Source organism: Oratosquilla oratoria, chromosome 36, assembly GCF_046742065.1.
Source record: "Oratosquilla oratoria isolate Oo_2021 chromosome 36, ASM4674206v1, whole genome shotgun sequence".
NCBI classification, from domain to species: Eukaryota; Metazoa; Arthropoda; class Malacostraca; order Stomatopoda; family Squillidae; genus Oratosquilla; species Oratosquilla oratoria.
Window position 1 is genome coordinate 9,791,940 of NC_134812.1, and position 17,500 is coordinate 9,809,439.

The 17,500-nt window shown below is 42.6% G+C and overlaps 1 pseudogene; it reads right to left on the minus strand.

Annotated features, from left to right (window-relative positions):
• LOC143019026 (uncharacterized) overlaps positions 1 to 17,500 on the minus strand; it is a 66,529-nt pseudogene that overhangs the window by 34,085 nt on the left and 14,944 nt on the right.

Below are 17,500 nucleotides of genomic sequence, written 5' to 3' on the forward strand. Positions count from 1 at the left end.
ACACACACACACACACACACATACACACATACACACACATATACACACACACACACATACAAACACACACACACACTTAGTATATTGCACAAATCAAACTGCATGGGAATATAAAGCAGCCAAACATGTCTTATAAGACATCATTACAGAAGCCATCCATTCGCTTGCCCAACTGGGTCAGTAATGGCTCCCAGCATTTTGATGCTTTAAATTTCTCAGCGTGGCACGATCTCGTATTTGTAGGTTGGCAAACCGCGACGCTAACCATTACACCGACATGGCACTTAATCATGTGTACGTGCGTGTGTATGTGCACGCGTGGTTTTGTATTTGTGCGTACGTGTGTGTTTGTGTGTATGCACATATATCAGTGTGTGTGTGTGTGCGTGTGTGTGTGTGTGCGTGTGTGTGTGTGTGTGTGTGTGTGTGTGTGTGTGTGTGTGTGTGTGTATGTGTGTGCGTGTGTGTGTGTGTGCGCGATCATGTATGCGTACATGAGTGTATTTGTGCGTACGCGTGTAATTGTGTGCGCATCTGTTTGTGTGCGTGTGTATGTGCGAGGATGTGTGTACGTGTGTGTATACATTTGTGCGTACTTGTGTGCGCGTCTGTTTGTGTGCGTGTGTGTACACGTGTGTGTGTGTAGCTGTGTGTACGTGTGTACTTTTGTGCGCGTTTGTTTGTGTGCGTGTGTATGTATGAGCGTGTGAGTACGCGTGGGTGTGTATCTGTGTGTACATGTGTAATTGTGTGCGCGTTTGTTTGTGTGCGTATGTATGTGAGCATGTGTACACGTGTGAGTGTGCATATATGCGTACGTGTGTACTTGTGTACGCGTCTTTTTGTGTGTGTATGCATATGTGAGCATGTGTGCGCGCGTGCGTGTGTACTTGTGTGTGTGCGAGCGCGCGCATGTGATTAATAAGATGGATCCATACTTCTATTTCTCATTAACTGGCTATGCTTTTCTCTCGACTCCTTAAAGGAATTTAATTTATTTTCGTTCTCACGTAAGGAATCATCTTCGTTTTCTCTTCTTTCTCCTTATCACATCGTCGTGCTTTGATAGTGCCCGAGTTCTTTTCTCTTATCTATGACGGAGGAGAAATATAGAGAAATTAGCTTATCAATCAATTCAATTCTATTCGGAATAACATCACGGACTATCCGCCCTATCAGGTGGCTAAGACGGTGCCCCTTACAAAGGACTTTGTAGCGTGGAATTTAATTAAACATGACCTAGGTTCAACTCGCCGGTGACAGGGTTCGAACCGTCATCATCTCGACCTCCGTCACAAGTAGCGACGCTCTAACCCGTTCGGCCAGAGAAGAGGAGAAGGAAGAGGAGGGAGAAGGAGAGAAGGAAGAGGAGGGAGAAGAAGGGGAGGAGGAAGAGGAGGGAGAAGAAGAGGAGAAGGAAGAGGAAAGAAGAAGAGAAGGAAGAGGAGGGGGAAGAAGGGAGAAGGAAGAGGAGGGGGAAGAAGGGAGAAGGAGGGGAGAAGGAAGAGGAGGAAGAAGAAGGGGAGAAGGAAGAGGAGGGAGAAGAAGAGGAGAAGGAAGAGGAGGGAGAAGAAGAGGAGAAGGAAGAGGAAGGAGAAGAAGAAGAAGGGGAGAAGGAAGAGTGGGGAGAAGAAGGGGAGAGGGAAGAAGAGGGAGAAGAAGGGGAGAAGGAAGAGGAGGGGAAGAAGGGGAGAAGGAGGAGGAGGGAGAAGAAGGAGAGAAGGAAGAGGAGGGAGAAGAAGGGGAGAAGGAAGAGGAGGGAGAAGAAGAAGAGAAGGAAGAGGAGGGAGAAGAAGGGGAGAAGGAAGAGGAGGGAGAAGAAGGGGAGAAGGAAGAGGAGGGAGAAGAAGGGGAGAAGTAAGAGGAGGGAGAAGAATGGGAGAAGGAAGAGGAGGGAGAAGAAGGCGAGAAGGAAGAGGAGGGGGAAGAAAGGGAGAAGGAAGAGGAGGGAAAAGAAGGGGAGAAGGGAAAGGAGAGAGAGGAAGGGGAGAAGGAAAAGGAGGGAGAAGAAGGGGAGAAGGAAGAGGAGGGAGAAGAAAGGGAGAAGGAAAAGGAAGGAGAAGAAGGGGAGAAGGAAGAGGAGGGAGAAGAAGAGGAGAAGGAAGAGGAGGGAGAAGAAGGGGAGAAGGAAGAGGAAGGAGAGGAAGAAGGGGAAAAGGAAGAGGAGGGAGAAGAAGGGGAGAAGGAAGAGGAGGGAGAATAAGAGGAGAAGAAAGAGGAGAGGGAAGAAGAGGAGAAGGAAGAGGAGGGAGAAGAAGGGGAGAAGGAAAAGAAGGATAGAAAAAAAAAAAAAAGGAAGAGAAAAAGCAAATTATTCGATGTTAGACTATGGCCATATCTTAGATAAGAAGAACATTTCCTTGATATTGATAGAATTACCTGATGGTAACCAAAACTGGTATGTACGATAATGCCACTGACACTAAAGGTGGCAGTACGCTAGGCATTTCTCGCTAGCATGCTGCTTGCTTTTGCTACTTCGTTTGAGCAGAAATGACTTCGATTACGATTTTTTTTTCAAATTTCTAAATATCAAAAAACTCTTGCGTCATAGAGAAGCTGAATGACAAACTAAGTTAAACCTAGAATACGAATGTTAGACACATTGATGAGATTACAAAGAAGGAACATGTCAACAGGAGACCTTTTGGTCCATAACTAGGTCGGATGTATAAAAATGTATAATAATGGTAAATAAATAGATAAATAAAATTTATAGTAATGTAAATAATAAATAGAATCAATAAATAGGTAAAGTTAAATAATAGACAAACAGGTAAATGATAATAAATTTACAGATAAATTAATGATACATGATGATTATAATTTATTTTATATTATTTGTTTTTGTTTTGTTATCATTTGTCAGTTTGATTCTCATTTATTGTTAGTTATATGTCAATATATCATTATTTACTATTTACCTGTTTGTTTATTATCTAACTATACCTATGCATTTATTTGTGTATTTTATTTGTTATTTACATTATTATAGTTTTTATTTATCAATTTATTATCATTATGATTTTTTTCGCATCCGACCTAGATATGGACCAAAAGGTCTCCTGTCGGCATGCTCCGCCTTTGTAATCCTTTGTAATGTTCCTGCAGAAGTCTAGACTATTGTACCCGAAGTCGTTTCTCCTCAAACGAAGTAGCAAAACCAAGAAGCATGCTAGTCTAGTGTGCCGCCACGTTAAGAAACAGACGTCCACTGCTAATTGGCACGTCCGTGCTGGCTTAAAGGGAATTTGTATGAAAGTGGGAGTTGCTGCACGTCTATCGAAATAAACATCACAAATGAGGACGGAGCCCTTATTGTATTTGTACGACGTCTCGCTTGTTACAGCTTTTTCCGAGTACTTGGAAAAGTTGTAACCAAAGCTGGGTGATGGGGGGGGGGAGATGACAGGTGAAGATAAAGTTGTGAGAGTGAAGAGAGTGTAAGAGTGACAGTGTGGGGCGTACCCACTCGCGGTGTTGCTAAACAAGACCCGTGTCAACAAGGCTTTATGTATCGAATAACTGAGAACCAAAGGCGTATCTCGCCAGAAACTGTTTGGCAAGTAAGTTCTCGCGATTATAGTCACCGCCTCTTAGCCATCATAGACAATACACCCAATATCGTTAAGCGCCTTCATGCTGGATCATCGTCAATTCACTTAGCCTCGTTTCACACGAACCGACTTTTCGCCGTGAACCGTCCATGACACGACGTCGTGCTCGCAAATAACCCTGGGTGTGTATGGACACTTTCACACGTCACGACTACAACCATCCGTGAAAGCGGCCAAAGACATTTATGGTTATTTGAGAACACGACGTCGTGTCGTGGACGACGCACGGCGAAAAGTCGATAAGTGTGAAACGAAGCTTTAGCTCCAAGATTACTGTACGACAACTGTGACACCAAGTGTGATTAAACATTGTCCGGATGATTCGAATTCCTGTTGAAGGTGAAGACTTCTTTTGATCTTGGAGTGATTTTCTCTCTAATACAATTTTTGTTAAATTGGATAGCCACTGACGTTCTGACGATCTGTGTAACTAGTCGCTCAAAACTGCGGAATTTTTTTCCTCATTATTTAATGTGGAACAGCTACACATATCGTCAGGCTGTCCAATTTAACAAGACTTCTTTTGAATGACAGATAGTAACAGCATGTTGTGATGAGCGACGGATTTGGGCTGTAGGTGAAGGAAGGGGGCCCGTACTCGTATGTAGGCGTATCATTTATGTTACTCTGTTGGCACGTGAGAAAATTTTGTATAAAAGATTTGGCTGATTTTGGCACCCACACTTAAAAAGGTTGCCCACCCATGGTGTACTACACCTAAAACGTGAAGGCCTTCGCAGAACACCGCAATCTTAAGAAACTAGTGCGAAAACTAGAAAGCATCATTGTAGGACTAAATAGGTTATCACACTGGGCTTCCACGGGCTTCACCAGCGCCGACAGTTGAGAATTCGTTCGAGTAAAAACGACTTCGGTTACAATATTCTATTTTTCAAATCTCCAAATATCAAGTTATATTTCTGTCATGTATAGCAAAGCTGAATGATGAACCAAGAGATTATAAGATTACATGAATGTTAGACATATTGTTGAAAAGTTCTTAGAGAAATCTAGATTTCTCTAAGTGAAGTCATATTGTAGTTATTTAGATGAAGGTTGGAGGTAGAATGCTGGAGGAAAAATATCTCAGTGCGATAGCTCCTTAAGCGAAGTCCAGAGGGAGATGGAAAAACTCGTACAGATATATCGCAGGATGCTTAATTAAGCAAGAGAGAATCCCAGAAAAGTAACAAAATTCAATGGAAAATCAGACAAAGAAAGTATTGGGATTTTTGTGTCAAAATATACCCTTGAAATTATTCAATGAACATTGAAATATTTTTAAATCTGGTGACAAATTTGTGATCTTTTTTCAGTTCAAACAGTAAGTTTATCTATAGACGATGCTAATACATCAGAAATTGGAAGGAAAGATACATGGTTAACGAATGGAATAGACTTAGTAACTATGTAGTGTGTGCTGAAACAATTGGTTGTTTAAGACAAGAAAAGATAATTTTATGGATGGGGATGATAGGTGGTAAGGGACATGAAACTACCTAGTGTAGGCCTTATGGTCTCTTGCAGTCTCCTCCATTCTTATGTTCTGTCTTGCTCTCTCACTACCACTGCCTTTGCTCCTTTCATTCTGTCTCATACGGTATCTGTTTCTCAGTTCGTCCATAGCTTACTTATGGATCAGGGGCCAAGTTTATAAAAGATCCTAACCTCTGAGTCTAGACAACAAATCTTCAATATAGCGGAGATTTTGCCTAAATCCCTATGTCGGCGACCTAAATGCTTATGTCTAGACATAAGCATTCAGGTCGCTGACATAGGAATTTAGGTCGTCGACATAGGAATTTAGGTCGCCGACATAAGAATTTAGGTCGCCGACCTAGGGATTTAGGTAAAATCTTCGCCATTTTGAAGATTTATGACTAGACTGAAGGGTTAGGACCTTTTATAAACTCAGCCCCAGATTCCTATGGCCTTTCCAGCGTGGGCAGAATCTATGTCATAGAATCTCCGAGAAGAACTTGTGACGTAACGCCTACTATTGTTGTAGCGTGTTAAAGAGGATGCGACAGTGAATCACAGTTGAAGCACTGCAGGGAAGCGTTGGCATGAAAAGAGTAAGAAACCTGTAAATATGATTTTATATGATAATTTTTTATGACAGTCGCATGCAGGATTCGAACCCACTGCTTTCGGCCACCCGTAAGATTATCTTCACAATGCCTTTACCCACTCGGCCAATCTTACGGGTGGCCGAGAGCAGTGGGCTCGAATCCTGCATGTGACTGCCGTGAAAAATATCAGATTAATGTCGCTGTCACTATCGAATTTCTATCATGATTATATGCGTTTGAAACTAGGAGAAGCCCTTTAACGATAAAGGTATCTATAATTCTTTTAAAAGGCGGTAGGAAATAAACCGTTAACTTATCAAGAAGTATAAATATTTTCTTTTAAGAAAACCGCAACAAAGACGTCAAAATAAGGGTGGCCTAAAAGTTACCTTATCTAAACTTTATCTTTATACTAAGAGGTTTCCCTAAATTGTTAACTTATCAGGAATTACAATTTTTTCTTGAAAACCAACAGAGGCCTCAAAATAAGGAATAAAATACTATACAAGATGGCCTAAAAGTTACCTTATCTAAACATGGTCTTTATACTAAGGGGGTCCCCTAGATTGTTAACTTATCAGGAATTACATTTTTTCTTGAAAACCGTTAACAGAGGCGTCAAAATAATGAATAAAATATTATGCAAGTTGGCCTAAAAGTTACCTTACCTAAACATTATCTTTATAAGAAGGGTAGCCAAATCAAAAGACATGTACCCACTCGCGCCCATTTCACGCCCATCCACCACCCTTTCCCCCTCTCATCTTAGCTCCTCGTGGATGAAAAGTCATTCCCGTCTCCCGCCCACTGCCTCGGGTCAGAAGAAATGCAGCAAGATACAGTACGTTTCCAACAAGACCTCTTCACCAAACATTGACTCATTTAATTTACTTATATCAATTTACTTATTTCAATCTCAGATCACACAAAAGTATAAAAGTAAAGTAAAAAAAAGAGTTACCTTGCCTAAACATTATAAATTTATCTATTTCTATTCCAAACAAAACTTACCCTACCCCAGACATTATCAATTCATCTATTCTTATTCCAGCAATATCTTATTGTAAATGATTGAATACTTATTAGATGTTTGAGTAAAGTAACTTTTGAGCCACCCTGTATATCAATGTTACACCGACCGCTTTTGACCTTCAAAATTTCCTTTGATCTTTTATTTGCCGATATAACTTTTCCATTGCTGTATTGCTTCTGACATAGGGCAATGAGAGGGATGCAGGGATGACCCGTCATCCAGGAGGAGCCAAGAGGAGAGGGAGGGAGGGAGGGGTGTGTGTGAGAGTGGAGTATGTGAGGATGAAATGGATGGGAGTGGAATTATGTCCTTCAACTTTGGCTACCTCCCTTGTAAGGGGGAATAGAATGGATGAAGATGAAACGAGTGGGAGTGGAAATATGTCTTTCAATTTTGGCTACCTCCCTTGTAAGGGGGAAAAATCCCTTGGTATATGCAGGGGGATAGCCGGCATCCAGGAGGAGCCAATATGAGAGGGAGGGAGGGAGGGGTAGGTGGTGAATGTGGGTACAATGGGAGGGATGAAACACATGGGAGTGGAGTTATGTCCTTCAATTTTGGCTACCTCCCTTGTAAGGTGGAAAATCCCTTGGTATATGTAAGTGATGACCTGTCATCCAGTAGGAGCTAAGATGAGAGGGAGGAAGGGGAAGGTGGTGAATGTGGGTACAATGGAGAGGAATAATATGCATGGGAATGGAATTATGCCTTTTTGACTTTGGCTACCTCCCTTGTAAGGGGGAAAAAATCCCTTGGTATACGAGGTGCCAAGATGAGAGGGAGGGAGGAGGGTGGAGGGGAGTGGAATATATAGGGGATGGAACGAGTGGGAGTGGTTTCTATGCCTTTTTTTTTTGGCTACCCCCCATGTAAGGGGGAGAAAGCCTTTGGCATATGTATGTATATGTTTGTATGACTTTTTCGCTCACTTTTGATTTAAAAGGTCTAAACGTGTCTCTTTCATGGAAGGCGTTTCAATTTCCACCCACACTTTGGAGGGATTATGGAGGATATTTTTTTTTCTTTACTCTTTCTCAAAGAGTTACAAGTTTATATTAGGTTTCATGTATAATGATACTTGCATAACATACTGCAAATTAGATTTTCTTGCAAAACTTTTGTGGAGTTATGTGCGGGGTGTGTGCATGTGTGTGTATGTACGTATATATATATATATATATATATATATATATATATATACATATATATATATATATATATATATATATATATATTTGTATTTGTATTTATATTTATATATGTGTGTGTGCATGTCCGTGTGTGTACACTCGTCTGCTTGCGTGCGCGTGCGCGTCTGCTTGTGTGTGCGAGCGCGTGTGCGTAATTTGACGTCATTCGACTGTGAGGAATTGCAACTCATCTTCTCTTCCCCCAAGGCTCCTACCCTTCCGAGTGACACTTTTCCCAATATCGTTGCTTTCTGTCGCCGGCGCCAGGCTATTACCGTCTGGACTGTATCCTAGCGGCTTCGTTCGTTAGTAGATTTGCTTGTAGCACTTTTTTTTTTTACTTCCGCCAAGAAAATCGCATATTACGTTCATATATTTTAATTTACAAAATTAATATTTAATTTACTAATGCTATATCGCGTATGTGTGCACATCTAAAATAAAACCCTCTTTGGTTTTGTTATTTATGCTATATCGCGGTGCAAAAATAAATCCCTAATTGGTTTTGTTATTCATTTCCGCTAAGAAAACTGTATATTACGTTCATGTGTTTTAATTTACAAAATTAATATTCAATTTTCTAATACTATATCGTGTAGGTGTGCACAACTAAAATAATACCCATTTTCATTCCTTCCCTTGGCGGCACCCACACTACCTTCTTTACCCTGTGGCACTTTTTTTGTGATCAGTACAGTCGTTTGTAAAGATTCGCTTTCGGTACGATTTTATCTTTTGCTTTAAGTGATAGGCTTATAGGTACTTCTTTGGATGCACTGGATAAATTTGGCATCAATGTAAAAAAAACATACACAATATATACATATGCAGTATATATACATATACAGTACACATACATATACAGTACATATATATACATATACATATACATATACACACATAAACACACACACATATACATTTACTGTGTACATAGATATAAACACACATACATATGCACACATACATTTACAATATACATAGATATAAACACAAATTCATGTAGGGGGAATTGGGTTTGCGATCACGCTCTTGACTGGGCTACGTGACCTAGCCAAACCTCTCAATGGAGCCCACTACCTGGGCTATCTACTGGACCAAACCTGGCATCACAAATCTTGCTCATCTGATGCATTCTAGCAATAACTTATCCTAACCTCACTGTGGACTGCCTAGCTAGTCTGTAGCAGAGAAACTGGGGCCTTAGAACTTACCTTAAGTACATTGTGGATGGATATGTCCAGCAGGCTAGTGAGCGCAAGTGAATCTTGTTCTTGTTTTTCTTTTTCATAAAACCAGTGATGGAAGTAATGGGTGTTGGGAACAAGGTGGTATTTGCCTGACTAGTTTACTCACGATATGTGCTAAAAAAAAGAACAACGGAAAATTTCTCCATTTGTGCGGAGAATGAACATAAGAAAAAAAATTGAGAAGCGAGTCATAATACATACCTTTGTTTTTCTCCAACTCCCAAGCAGTTTCCACCACTGCCTAGACGAAACACTATAATACGAAAATATTCGCAAAAAAAAAAAAAAATTATATTGGAAGGGCACCGCAGTCCTTAGCACTCGCAACACCATTTTTCAAACACAAGAAAAAAAATCACAAATCTTTAGACGCCACACATCGACACTCGACACAAACCAATTCAGAACTAAGATGGCGCCCGAACGATTTCGTGTTTGTTATGAAGGAACAAGTAACCAAATTTTCGTACCTGGGAAGCGTATTGACAGAAGACTGTAGATGTGAAAAAGAAATAAAATCAAGGATAGCGATAGCTAATAGCACGTTTCAGAAAATGAAAGGGATTTTAACAAACAAGAAAATGTCTACAGATATAAGGAGAAGAACAGTTAAAACATTAATATGGTCAACACTATTATATGATTCAGAAGCGTGGACAACCAGCAAAGAAATTGCAGGAAAAATTAGAAGCAGCAGAAATGTGGATATGGAGACGAGTATTAAGAGTACCATGGACAGCGAAGAAAACAAATGAAGAAGTATTGAGAGAAATGGAGACAGATAGGGAATTGATGACAAAAATAAGGAAAAGACAGTTGCTATTCTTAGGACATATAATGAGGAGGGAGGGGTTGGAAGAGGTGGTGATGACGGGAATGGTGGAGGGAAGGAGAGCAAGAGGAAAGCAGAGGGAGAGGTATATGGACGGGCTGATGAGGGCGACGGGAAAACAACTCAAACCAGCACAGATGTTACATGTAACTAGGGACCGTGAACGGTGGCGCTCCATGGTTGCCGAAGTCCAAGAGGATATGGCACGACGGTAAGGTATGAAGGAAAGCCCCATGATTGGCTGAAACGGGTCACGTGGTTCAGAACAATCAGGTTATTGGCTGAAACTCCCGCCAAATGATATTAATCAAGAAACATTTGTACCTACATGACGAAAGTCACGGTTATTTTCTTTAATTACACAAGAAAAATCTTACAGATGAATTTCGATTTCTTTTCTTATTTGCCAAGATGGTTAGACATTCCATAAATTCTTTTCTAATTGTAGATGTCTCCACTACATGACTCGCCAATGGGCCCGCAAAAAATAATAAACAAGGGACAGTTGGCAATATATAACGAAAATCAAGATTATTTTCTTTAATTACACAAGTAAAATCTGTCAGACAATTTTCATTTTTTTTCCAAGATGGTTGGATGTTCTTTAAACCCATTCTTAACGTAGGCTTAAGATTTTTGACGGAAGGTAAAAAATTATTAAACGCTTTAGGTTGGATTGACAAAGATTATTATTATTATTATATATTCTAAAAATAGATTAACCTCGTCCCTTCTGAAAGGGAAGCCCTGATTTTGGATTTTGGAATCAAGAAACTTTGTACGTACAGTAAAGACACTCTTATCATTTATTTCATAGGTTAAGGACAAGCCTTGTTTTAACAGTTTAACAGTTTAACAGTTGATGTTCTGGAAGAGGCTGTTAAGCCTGTACATCCAGCTCGGAATGATTAACTAAATTTGTGATTACACTGGTGGTGGTGGTGGTGGTGGTGGTGGCTATATTATAAATAATTTTACTATAATCTATTTTAGCTCTATAATTATAAAATAAATCTTGATCCCTCCATGCCTTATCTATATTGTTTTCAAATTTCCAAATAGACTGTGAGTCAACAACAAACTGTGGCAGCATGTTCCAATTGTTAACCATTCTATTACAAAATGAATTTTGCGCATGTCTTATGTCTTTTATCTATTTTTCGACCTCCATCAAGGTTCTTAAGTATTCTACAATAAGAAACGAGTTTAAGAAAAACCTAGCCATCTTGTTAAATAAGAAAAAATAAGTGAAACTCGTCTGTCAGATTTTCCTTATGCAACTTAAGGGAAAAAAAATCTTGATTTTCGTTATATATCGCTAACTGTCTCTTGGTTATTTTTCGTGAGCGGAGTCATCTAGCGAAGACATCTACCATTAGAAACGAGTTTATGGAATGTCTAAACATCTTGGCAAATAAATAAAAGATCAAAATTCATCTGTGAGATTTTTCTCGTGTAATTAAATAAAATAACCTTGACTTTCGTCATGAAAGTACAAATGTCTCTTGACTAATATTATTTGGCGGGAGTTTCAGCCAATAACCTGATTGTTCCGAACCACGTGACCCGTTTCAGCCAATCACGGGGCATTCCTTCATAACGAAAACGAAATCGGTCGGGCGCCATCTTAGTTCTGAATTGGTTTGTGTCGAGTGTCGATGTGTGGTGTGATTTGTGATTTTTTTTTCTTGTGTTTGAAAAATGGCGTTGCGAGTGCTTTTGAAAGGACTGCGGTGTCCTTCCAATAACTATAACACGAAAAAATAATCGCAAAAAAATAGTGTTTCGTCCAGACAGTGGTGGAAATGGCTTGGGAGTTGAAGAAAAGCAAGGGTATGTTTCATAAAACGCTTCTCGAAGTAATTTCTTTTTCTTATATCCAATCTCTGCATTAATGGAGAAATTGTTAATTGGGATTGTTTGAGCACATATCAGGCAAATACCATCTGATTCCCAATACCCATTACTTCCATCACTGGGAAGAAAGAAAGAAAAAAAAAACACAATTCACTTGCGGTTACCAGCCTGCTGGACATATCCATCCATTCTGTACTTAAGGTAAATTCTAAGGCCCCAGTTTCTCTGCTATAGACTAGCTAGGTAATCCACAGTGAGGTTAGGTTAATTTAGGGCTAGAATGCAACACATGAGCAAGATCTGTGAGCTCAGTTTTGGTCCAATAGATAGCCCAGGTAGTGGGCTCCATTGAGAGGTTTGGCTAGGTCACGTAGGCCAGTCAAGGGCGTGATCGCAAACCCAAATCCCCCTATATGTATGTGCTTATATGTACATATCCATCCACTCTGTCCTTAAGGTAAGTTCTAAGGCCCCAGTTTCTCTGCTACAGACTAGCTAGGCAGTCCACAGTGAGGTTAGGTTAATTTAGGGCTAGAATGCAACAGATGAGCAAGATCTGCGAAATCAGATTTGGTCCAGTAGATAGCCCAGGTAGTGGGCTCCATTGAGAGGTTTGGCTAGGTCACGTAGCCCAGTCAAGGGCGTGATCGCAAACCCAAATCCCCCTATATGTATGTGCTTATATGTACATATCCATCCACTCTGTCCTTAAGGTAAGTTCTAAGGCCCCAGTTTCTCTGCTATAGACTAGCTAGGTAATCCACAGTGAGGTTAGGTTAATTCAGGGCTAGAATGCAATAGATGAGCAAGATCTGTGAGCTCAGTTTTGGTCCAGTAGATAGCCCAGGTAGTGGGCTCCATTGAGAGGTTTGGCTAGGTCACGTAGCCCAGTTAAGGGCGTGATCGCAAACCCAAATCCCACTATATGTATGTGCTTATATGTCATAACTCAAAAAATTCAAGTATAGAGTTACAATGCTTTATGATAATGCCGAATGATTCTGCGTGTTTTGGTAATAAAGTCGTAAGTCAAGTCGAGCCCTATTTACCTAATCAAGATGGTAAATTTTGTTGCTTAGGGCAAAATTATTAAAGTTATAGGACTTAGATACTTTAAAATGCTTCTCCTGAAAAATCACGAAATTTGAGTTACGACAGTCTTGCAATGATGCAGCGATATATGTATATATATGTAAAAATATATATATATATATATATATATATATATATATATTATATATACATATATACATATATATATATATGTATATATGACGTGACTGTAGTGGGACAAGGTACGGGCTGGGTGTTGTGGAAATAACCCAACCTATCACGGACTTGATGAGCTTCCAAGAACACCTCAGTAACACCGTTTTCTTCCGTTATCGAGCCCTTTGGGGGGTATGACGAGATGTCAGAGCCCATTCTAGCTGCCGCCAGGAAAGTTTGTGTGTTTATGTGTGTGTGAACGTGTGTATATGTGTGTACGTGTGCGTATACGTGTGTACGTACACTGGAAGGTTTGTCGGCAGACTTTTGAGCCCAGCCGCTTTTTGTTTTAGCCCTTTTTATTCTGGGTCTCAGCCTTAGCTGAATAAAATCATCTAATATTTGTCCAAGCAAAACGTGCTAATTTGGTTGTCGTGTATAATTGGTCCGTTGAGATGGCCGTAGCTTCTTTTAAAACAAGGTTGCGCCCTTGGTAGATTAATTTTGTAAAAAATTGCCAAAAACTCGAGGGCTTTAGACCAATCTTAACAACATCTTGCCATCGTTTATATACCAATACATCCAGGAAGGTTGACTTTATTGTTATGAAAACAAATTATAACTGTTAACTTGGTCAAAATACGATTAATTTTTTCGTTATTGCAACAATAGAGTACTTAGACATTAAAGTAAACCATAAACAAAAACAACCGGTATAACTCCCCAACAATTGTTATTTATCTCTGGACCAACGTATAACAGGGCTGGGCAACCCTTGGCACGCGTGCCAAACTTAGCACACGAACTATTTTTTCCCCGGCACGCGGAACCCAGAGCTAATCTTAAAACAAATAACTTATAAATTTCCAGTTTCTTTTCTATAACCATTGGTAACCGTATGCTGCGCTGGGTGGCGAACTGGGGCCCCACGAGGTTAAGGGACGGGACCTATACTCGTATGTAGGCCTATAATTTTACTCCAGTGACACGTAAGAAAATTCCGTAACAAAGATTTGGCTGATTTTGGCACACATACTTACAAAGGTTGCCCACCCCTGCCCTATGCGATCACAGATGTTATTTTCCGAGTTTCCGTCGATACATATATTACAGATGTATGTAGTATGATGGATGTAGGAGCCTATAATCAATTAAGCTACCTTATTTGAATCCTTAAATATAATGTACCAAAATCCTAGATGTTTTATGTTTTGGTCAGAGTTTTTCAAAATGGGGGTCGCGACCATCAAAAGGGGTCGTGAAGTCCTGCAATTCCTCCCTCCTCCAAGAGTGTACATACAAGTGTACATACGTACGTACACACATGGATACATACATACATACATACATACATACATACATACATACATACATACATACATACATACATACATACATACATACATACTCGTGCATACATACATACATACATACATACATACATACATACATACATACATACATACATATACAAAGGCTTTTTCCCCCTTACAAGGGAGGTAGCCAAAAAGGAAAAGGCATAAAATCATTTCCACCCATTCCATCCCTGAATACACTCCACACCCCTCCACCCTCCCTCTTATCTTAGCACCTCCTGGATGACGGGTCATCCCTGCACCTTGTCCACTGCCCTGGGTCAGAAGCAGTGTCGCAAGACACAGCACATCCACAGAAAGGCCGCTTCATTAAATCGGCGACCCCCCCCTCTCCGTCCCCCCATTGCATAAAAGGAGAAGACGGGGAGAAATCCCTTCGGGCTGCGTCAAATTTTACTCACACATACTACCTCACCCCCATCCCCCCACCCATTCCACCTCATGCAATCACAACATCATCCATATACAACCATTCTCCATTCACCCCTGTCTTCTATCCTCTCCCGTCCTTCCTCAACAGACATTCCCCTCTTCCCCAAAGCCCATACATAAATACATAAATACATACATACATACATAAAGGAGAGGAGAGGTACAGTGAGTGAGTGAGTGAGTGAGTGAGTGAGTGAGTGAGAGTGATAGTGTGAGTTTGAGTATATGTGTGTGCTTGCGTGCGTGCGTGCGTGCGTGTGTGCGTGGGTGGGTGCGTGCGTGCGAGAGTGGGTGCGTGCGTGAGTGCGTGGGTGCGTGCGTGAGTGCGTGGGTGAGTACGTGGGTGCGTGCGTGAATGCGTAGGTGCGTGCGTGAGTGCGTGGGCGCGTGCGTGGGTGCGTAGGTCACCGAATCTCATTAAAGACATTGACAGACTGGAAAAAGTACAACGGCGAGCCACAAAACTGATTCCAAATATCAAAAATAAATCATACGAAAATCGACTAAAACACATGAATCTGTTTTTCCTAAAAAAAAAAGCGTAGACTCAGAGGTGACTTGATACAGGTCTTTAAGATTTTAAAGGGAATTGACAACATCAAAAGTGACCAAATTTTCACATTGAATGAGAATCAGACAAGAAACAATGGTCTCAAGCTGTCCGGAAATAGATTCAATTTGGAAGTAGGTAGAAACAACTTTGCTAACCGTGTAGTTAATGAAAGGAATAAACTTCCTGCACAGGTAGTGCAATGTGGTTCAGTTCGAAGCTTCAAGAATCATTTAGAAAAATACCTAAATAAGATGCTGTAATGATTATAATTTATCTTATATTATTTGTTTTTGTTTTGTTATCATTTGTCTGTCTGATTTTCATTTATTATTAGTTATATGTCAATTTATTGTTATTTACTATTTACCTGTTTGTTTATTATTTAACTATACATATGAATTTATGTATTTTATTTGTTATTTACATTAATATAGTTTTGTTGTTGTTGTTGTTTTATTATTATGATTTTTTTCGCATCCTACCTAGATATGGACCAAAAGGTCTCCTGTCAGCATGCTCCGCCTTTGTAATCCTTTGTAATCCTTTGTGGGTGCGAGGATGAGTGCGTGCGTGAGTGCGTGGGTGAGTACGTGGGTGCGTGCGTGAATGCGTGGGTGCGTGCGTGAGTGCGTGGGCGCGTGCGTGGGTGCGTAGGTGTGTGCGTGCGTGGGTGCGTGCGTGAGTGCGTGGGTGCGTGCGTGAGTGCGTGCGTGAGTGCGTGGGGGCGTACGTGAGTGCGTGGGTGAGTGCGTGGGGGCGTACGTGAGTGCGTGGGTGCGTGCATGCGTGAGTGCGTGGGTGCGTCCGTGAATGCGTGCGTGAGTGCGTGCGTGAGTGCGTGCGTGAGTGCGTGCGTGAGTGCGTGAATGCATGGGTGCGTGCGCGAGTGCGTGGGTGTGTGCGTGCGTGCGTGAGTGCGTGGGTGCGTGCGTGAGTGCGTGGGTGCGTGCGTGAGTGCGTGGGTGCGTGCGTGAGTGCGTGGGTGCGTGCGTGGGTGCGTGCGTGAGTGCGTGGGTGCGTGCGTGTGTGCATGCGTGAGTGCATGGATGCGTGCGTGAGTGCATGGATGCGTGCGTGAGTGCGTGGGTGCGTGAGTGCGTGCGTGGGTGCGTGCGTGAGTGCGTGGGTGCGTGCGTGAGTGCGTGGGTGCGTGCGTGGGTGCGTGCGTGGGTGCGTGCGTGGGTGCGTGCGTGAGTGCGTGGGTGCGTGCGTGAGTGCGTGGATGCGTGCGTGGGTGCGTGCGTGAGTGCGTGGGTCCGTGGGTGAGTGCGTTGGTGCGTGCGTGCGTGAGTGCGTGGGTGCGTCCGTGAATGCGTGCGTGAGTGCGTGCGTGAGTGCGTGGGTGAGTACGTGGGTGCGTGCGTGAATGCGTGGGTGCGTGCGTGAGTGCGTGGGCGCGTGCGTGGGTCCGTAGGTGCGTGCGTTGGTGTGTGGGTGCGTGCGTGAGTGCGTGCGCGAGTGCGTGCGTGGGTGCGTGCGTGAGTGCGTGGGTGCATGCGTCAGTGCGTGCGTGAGTGAGTGGGTGCGTGCGTGAGTGCGTGCGTGCGTGGGTACGTGGGTGCGTGCGTGAGTGCGTGCATGAGTGCGTGGGTGCGTGCGTGAGTGCGTGGGGCGTACATGAGTGCGTGGGTGAGTGCGTGGGGGCGTACGTGAGTGCGTGGGTGCGTGCGTACGTGAGTGCGTCCGTGAATGCGTGCGTGAGTGCGTGGGTGCGTGCGTGAATGCGTGGGTGCGTGCGCGAGTGCGTGGGTGTGTGCGTGTGTGCGTGTGTGCGTGCGTGCGTGAGTGCGTGGGTGCGTGCGTGAGTGCGTGCGTGAGTGCGTGGGTGCGTGAGTGCGTGGGTGCGTGCGTGAGTGCGTGGGTGCGTGCGTGAGTGCGTGGGTGCGTGCATGGGTGCGTGGGTGCGTGCATGGGTGCGTGCGTGAGTGCGTGCGTGTGTGCATGCCTGAGTGCATGGATGCGTGCGTGAGTGCGTGCGTGGGTGCGTACGTGCGTGAGTGCGTGGGTGCGTGCGTGGGTGCGTGCGTGAGTGCATGGGTCCATGCGTGAGTGCGTGGGTGCGTGCGTGAGTGCGTGGGT